Source organism: Saccopteryx bilineata, chromosome 1, assembly GCF_036850765.1.
Source record: "Saccopteryx bilineata isolate mSacBil1 chromosome 1, mSacBil1_pri_phased_curated, whole genome shotgun sequence".
Classification (NCBI taxonomy): domain Eukaryota; kingdom Metazoa; phylum Chordata; class Mammalia; order Chiroptera; family Emballonuridae; genus Saccopteryx; species Saccopteryx bilineata.
The window spans coordinates 226,356,280-226,363,654 of NC_089490.1; positions in this window are offsets into that span (position 1 = coordinate 226,356,280).

The window sequence follows — 7,375 nt, forward strand, 5'->3', positions numbered from 1 at the left end:
CAGACTAATTGTCACTGTCAGTAGGTGACCAATCATCCTCCTTTAGGGAGGATGGTCCTTCTTTTGTAAATTCTGTCCTCTCTTGAAAAGTGTCCTCCTACATGTCCTCCTTTTTGATCTTGGAAGACTAATCTGTAAATGTCTGTATTCGATCGATGCAGAGTCGATCCATTGCGTGTGATGTGATGTATTTGTATTTGACATGATGATTCATCAAAGATCAGTACAGTGAGGCAAGACGCAACTATGAGATGCATGTGCTCTGCATGGGAGACCTTGAGAGAGCGCACAAATGGCTTTGTGTATTTCTTACTGAAACACAACACGGCACATGTGACATTGTAGACTCACGATTATTTCTTTCTTAGTGAATATTCAATCACAGACAGGTAAGCACAATTCACATAAAATTCAATATGACGGATATTTCTTGTTCAGGTATTTCCAATATATTGTTACACGATGATACATTGACAAAAAATATTCATTCAATGGAAATTTCTTACAATTATTAAGAATTATAGGCAAGGAAGCATAATTACAATATAAAATATTACAAATGTTTTTATTATGCATTTATCATATTTTATAGTATATTATTGTTGTAATGACTGTTTCTTTTATTTACGATATTGTTTTCTTCCATTTATTTTTGTCCTCCTTTTCATTGTAAAAAAGTTGGTCACCTTACTGTCAAGAAATTCCAGCTGAGTTGTTCAGTCCCAGTTGCACTGTTGTTCACAGGCATCTTGTAACTATGAGGAAAGCCAACCTAAAAAGGAATCTGGCCCTTTTAGTGAGACAGGCAGAGAAAATCAGAGAAATAGAGCTGGAGCCCTGATTAAACCATATTGAAATTCTGCCCTAACATTGAACTTTTCAGCCATGTCAACCAATAAATTCTCTTACTTGCTACCCAAAGCATCCTAACCAGTGCATTGGAAATATGGCATTGTAGTGAGCATCGTCGGTTCACACATGTGCATGCAACGCACAGACACATGACCTGAATCTTACTAGGAAGAGGGGAAAAACACACACAACTCCAATTTCTGGAGTGGTTGTAATATGTATTTTGCAAAATTACACACCTGAATGATTTTGATAACAATTACCAAGACAGGGAACTGATGTCTTTTGATTAATTTTTCTGTCTTAAAAATTACTTACCAATTTTAACCTGAATTCTTTTGTTTTTTTTACAGAGACAGAGAGAGAGTCAGAGGATAGACAGGGACAGACAGACAGGAACGGAGAGATGAGAAGCATCAATTATTAGTTTTTCGTTGCACATTGCGACACCTTAGTTGTTCATTAATTGCTTTCTCATATGTGCATTGACTGCGGGCCTTCAGCAGACTGAGTAACCCTTGCTCGAGCCAGCGACCTTGGGTTCAAGCTGGTGAGCTTTTGCTCAAACCAGATGAGCCCGCGCTCAAGCTGGCGAGCTCGGGGTATCAAACTGGGTCTTCGGCATCCCAGTCCAACGCTCTATCCACTGTGCCACCGCCTAGTCAGGCTAACCTGAATTCTTAAGAAAATTTCAGACTCTAGCAACTGTAATAAATCATAGTTTTTTTTTCCTCGTAAGGAATTAATAGAAGAGCAGACTTCAGGTGGTGAGTATACAGATGTTACATTACAAAGTTAGTTGTATACCTGAAATTTACCATATTTCCCCATGTATAAAACACATTTTTTAAAAAAAAATTTGGGGTCTAAAAACTGGGTGCATCTTATACAGTGGTTGTAGATTATTTACTTGCATTTCCTGCTTTTTTGACCAGTGATGAGAAGTTGTATGAATTTTATGATGAATAAAACTTGAGTTCAATAACTTTATATAATACTTTTTTTTTCAAATTTTGTGCCCCAAAATTAAAGTGCGTCTTATACATGGGGAAATAAGGTATGTTATTAACCAATGTTTTCTCTATAAATCTAATTTAAAATTATCATAGTGGCCTGACCAGGTGGTGGCGCAGTGGATAGAGCGTCGAACTGGGATGCCAAGGACCCAGGTTCGAGACCCTGAGCTCACCAGCTTGAGCACGGGCTCATCTGGCTTGAGCAAAAAGCTCACCAGCTTGGACCCAGGTCGCTGGCTCGAGCAAGGGCTTACTCAGTCTGCTGAAGACCCATGGTCAAGGCACATATGAGAAAGCAATCAATGAACAACTAAGGTGTCGTAACGAAAAACTGATGATTGATGCTTCTCATCTCTCTCCATTCCTAGCTGCCTAGTCCCTATCTATCCCTCTCTCTGACTCTCTCTCTCTCCCTGTAAAAAAAAAAAAAAAAATTAGCATAGTGTATGTGACTTCTTTAATAGTACTTAAAGTAATAAAGTCAACTTTAATCATAATGTGAAGTTTGTATTTTCAACATTTTCCTTAGGAGGTGAAATGGGATTCTAATATCTGGAAGGTGATACTTTTTCTTGACTGGTTCCATGCCTTGATCTTCTTTACAACTTTGTTTTCAGATTTTCCAACCTGCTTGCTCACTGGCTTTCTTGGCAAGCATCCCTGAGTTTCTTCTCTGGGGACTTAACTCCTTGTGAACTGGGACCAGTTCTTGTCTACCTCTTGTAACCCGTGCCCTCCTCCTGCCATGCAGAGCCCCTGAACTTCTCAAGAGCTGGTGGCCAGCCCATGGAAATTTCCACAGCAGCTGTACAGCTCCAGCCCCCCGACCCAGGACCTGGCCTCCAAGTTCTACCAGCCCAAGGACATTGAACCTGGCTCTGGGTCAGGCCCTGGTTCTATTTATGACTTTTTATCTCAGGGTTTGCGCCTTGGCACTTTGCAATCAGGAAACCTCCTCCCCTCGTCACCAGTCAACACACACATCCTTATCTGCAGGAGAACAGTGGGTCAGATAAACCTACCTCTCTCGTGGCTGCTGCATGGCCCCAAGGTCTCCTTACCTTTGGTTCATTCTCCTTGGTTTGTGTCCTACATCCTTAGACGGGGACAAAGAGAATGTTCTGACATTCAGTTAAATATCTTTATGACTGCTGATGAGCTTATTAATGTGTTCCTCACATGTTTCCCTTACTAGGGAAACTCTGTCTCCCAAGGGGGAAGGAACCTCTTCCTCAGTCCCACCACACATGCCCTTCAGCTCAGTTCATTGAAAGAACTAGTCATTGATGGATCCTAAGGCCCCTGTGGGTGCTGCTCAGGTAAGAGCTGAGCCCAGGAATGCCCTGAGGCACACAGTATCTGGGGAAGGACAGCTGAGGGGCAACCCTGTTTCTACTATGGCAGCGTCTCTCCTCTCCAGCTAGGAGTGAGAAGGGAGTGAAGCCAGAGAGCCCGAACCGAGCAGAGCTCAACCATTACACCAGATCCTGTGGGCACATTTTGTAACCTCCCCAGGCCTCTGTGGTCTAAGGTGTCAAATACCTGATCTACCTACTTAATTCTTAATTTTATTTTATGACTATTACTATATTTTTAGCAATGGCTATGTTTATTATATAATGCAATGTCAGCTGAAGCTTCATTAGGTAAGACAGGTTCCAAGCGCCCACTGCACTTCCTGTGAAAGTCTAATGCCTTCCCTCAAACTTCAGCCAATTCCCAGGAGGTCAGAGCAGAAGGCAGGAGGAGGCGTCCATTCCCACAGTCACCTCTGGCCTAGTGCCCCTGCAACTGCTCAGTCCCATCAGTCTGTGGGCTGTCTCGTCATCTGTGTACTGTCACAGTCTGGAGCTGGGCCAATTCCCTTCAGGGGAGTGGAGGGGATTTACACAACAAATTCAAATGAAACATTAGATACCTCTGTTCTCAGAGGTGGTCGGCCACCCATCCTATGAGGGCTTTTATCAGCTGATTCCCCTCATGGAGTGGTCCACCTTGGTTTTTTCCTCTCTTCTCCTTCCCATCTCTTCTCCTTAACCCTTCCCTTTTGGGTTGCCTCCAGAACTCCAAATTCTTCTTACTGTATTTCACAAAGTCATTTATTTCTCTCCCATCATTTCTACCAGACTCAGCCAGTTCAAACTCATCAAGGTTCAGAGATAGGATAATCCATTCAACAAGATGGATTGCCTTACTCATGGACTAGTCTAGGTATTTGTGGCTATAAATGTTTTTTCCTCACTCTATTAAGATTACAATACAGTTTTTGCTAAATTCTTGCCAGATGACAATTCCATTTCTTAGAAAGCAGAGAAAATGAAGAGGAGAGCCATTTTGGGTCTAATTCTGCACAACCAAGGGGCCTATTTATCAGGTAAACTTGAGAGAAAAATCATGTGAAGTTTTACCCCAAACTAGGGCCTCCTTTTCATCAGAACAAGTCATGGACATCTCTGGCAATGGAAGAGAAAACCTTGGGGTCACCTGATACAGACATAATCTCCCAATTCCTTACCTAGCGGTTCCAGTGACCTCTCCTAAAAATCTTAAAGCACCCTGGCATGTATAGCTGGCGGGAACACTGGTCAGTAGAAAGGACATGATATCTAACGTCACAAAACGAGACTTCAAGTCCCATGTCTTCTGGATCCTGGTCTGTGCTCTTGCCTTCTTACTATAAAGCTAGCAAAAATGGAAGTGAAGTCCTTTGTTCCCTCTCTCATGTGACCACTTTACTGCATGATACCTACAGGCTACTCAACAGCTGTGGACAAAAATGGGCTGGGGAGGTCATAGTAGTAGTCATATCCCAGGTATTTAACTTATCTTTGCCTTAAGCTAGCCATGTCCATTGTTTCTGTGCATCTAGGTCAGTGGTTCTCAAACTTTTTGAAGTCGGGGCACATTTAAAATCCTACAAGTAATTGTAGGCGCACTATATACAAATTTCTGAGAAGTATGTTATAATAATTAAGTCAAATATTAAAGAAAAAATATAAAGTCCAAGCGTGCTTTTATGGTAATTAAACAAAATAAATACAACAAAATTAAATTTATTCTGACATTAAAAAACATTTTTATGTTACATTTTTTGAGTTATGCTTTTCAGAATTCATAAAAAAGGGGGTTAAAAAATAAACATGCCTGACCTGTGGTGGTGCAGTGGATAAAGTGTTGACCTGGAATGCTGAGGTCACCGGTTCAAAACCCCAGTCTTGCCTGGTCAAGGCACATATGGGAGTTGATGCTTCCTGCTCCTTCCCCCTTCTCTCTCTCCTCTCTCTCTAAAAATGAATAAATAAAAAAAATTAAAAAAAAATAAAGAAACAACAAAAAAGTTATCCTCTTATATATATAGATACATTCTTAGTAAGATTTAGTAAATTGTGCAGGTCCTGGCGCAAACGTGTTAAGTTTTTTCATTCTTGTGTTTATGAGAAACATGAGCCTGATGTGTCCTAGTGATTTCTTCAATGTTTGGGCACATATTTGAAAGGCAAACTACCATTTCCTCGTCAATACATTGAAGAATTCTTCTTTTTACTCTTAATTGTGTTGACTGCAGAAAACCTCCACCATACATATCATCTTAACTTTACACCAAACAAAAAATAGAAGAAACTTGCCTCCAGTCTTTCCGGGGAACATGGGGGGTAGTGTAAACAAGCCAGCACCACAGCTTAACAGCCTTTTGCAACCTAATCAGGCAAGTGAGGTGGGGGGTTGGGCAGACTGTCAGCTTACAGCCAACTCCCCACACCTCTGTCTCCCCAAAATCTAAACTCAAAACCCTGCTGGTTTTTTGATACCCAACAGGCACATATTTCTCTGGAATACCAGAGGATGCATTTGGAAATCTAGGGCACACCAGTGTGCCCTGGAGCACACTTTGAGAACCACTGATCTAGATTAACATACCTTTGAAATAATCTTGTTAACTTTCCTATAATTCAATCTCTGCCTTGCTTTCTCCCACTTTCAAGTAATCTTCCATAAATTCCCTCATTAATTCCAAATTAAAGAAACTGCAAAACTGTCATTCTCCAGAGCAATTGAGATATTGCTTCCCGGCAACTGTCATCAGTTTGGCTCAAATAAATGCTATAAAAAGAGTTTGGACATTTCTTACGTCGACACAGTAAAGAGTACAGGGTACTTTTTCCTCTCAGACAATGAAAACAAGAACAAACACTGACAGACTAAGGCTGAGATTCTGGAAAACAGACTTCTCGGCAACAGCTCTGCATGACATCTAAGTGATGTTCATTCACTGAACTCATCAAACCCTGACACGTGGTCAGGCTCTCGACTGGATCAAATTCCAGTCCTCTTCTGGCTCCCTGGCTTACTGAGCGGGAGCACTTGGGGCCTGAGCCTCCACCAGGCAAGGACCTGGGTTTATCATCTTTGCTTCTCCAGCACCACTGGCCAAAGACCCCAACAGGGAAAACCTGGGCTTGAGAACCCCATGGTGGCTTCTGGTGGAATCTGCTGCCCTCGTGTGGCCGTCCTGGCTTAGAGCTAACAGAGGGAGAAATTCAAGGTAAACAAGAGTCCTTGGAGAGGCCAAAGTGGTTAAGGACAGCTGAAGTGAAAGCCCCCAGATGAAAGCAGCAGCCTTCCTAGGGGGCAGCCATCCTCCAACTTTTTGGTTTTGGTACCCCTTTCCACTCATAAAAATTGTGGACCTTATAGGCTTTTGTTATATGGATTAATTCTATCCAGTTTAGAAATTAAAACTGAGAAAAAATTTTAAATATTGATTCCTTTAAAAATAGGCATTTCATGTTAACACACATAACATATACCTATAAAAATAGCTATATTTTTCAGAACAAAAACTTGAATGAAAAGGATGGTATTTATTTACATTACTGTAATGTTTTTTAATAGGATACAACAGTTTAATAGAAGACAGCTGGATTCTCATTTCTTTTGAATTCAATCCCTTGTGAAACCATGTATGTAGCTTCTGGAAAACCCCACAGCACTCATAAGAGAAGGAGAATGAAAGAGGCAAAGAATAGCTTACTGTTGCTATAAAATAGTTTGATGTTGTAGACCCCCAGAACCACACACTAAGAACTAACCCCAACTCAGGCTCCTCCGCCATCAGCTCAAGAGACCAGGGCAGGGGGAGCCGAGAAGGGAGGCTGCCTGGGATGAAGGAGCCACTGTGCCCCCACCCTCCCTTTCACCCTGAAACATGGGCATTCAGGCTAAGTGGTACCCCAGGTAGTCTTTGCTCCAGAAGGGAACTTCTGCAGAAAAAGATGGTAAAGCCCTCAAACTTTTTTCTTTTATATTTAAAATAATTGGACTGTGCCCTGGCTGGGTAGCTCAGTTGGTTAGAGCATTGTCATGAAACCCTAAGGCTGTGGGTTCAATTCCCAGTCAGGGCACATATAAAAGTCAACACAAGAGTGCATGGGTGGCTAGAACAACATATCAATGTTTCTCTTTTTCTCTCCCTTCCTCTCTCTAAAATAAATTTAAAAAAATTTTTA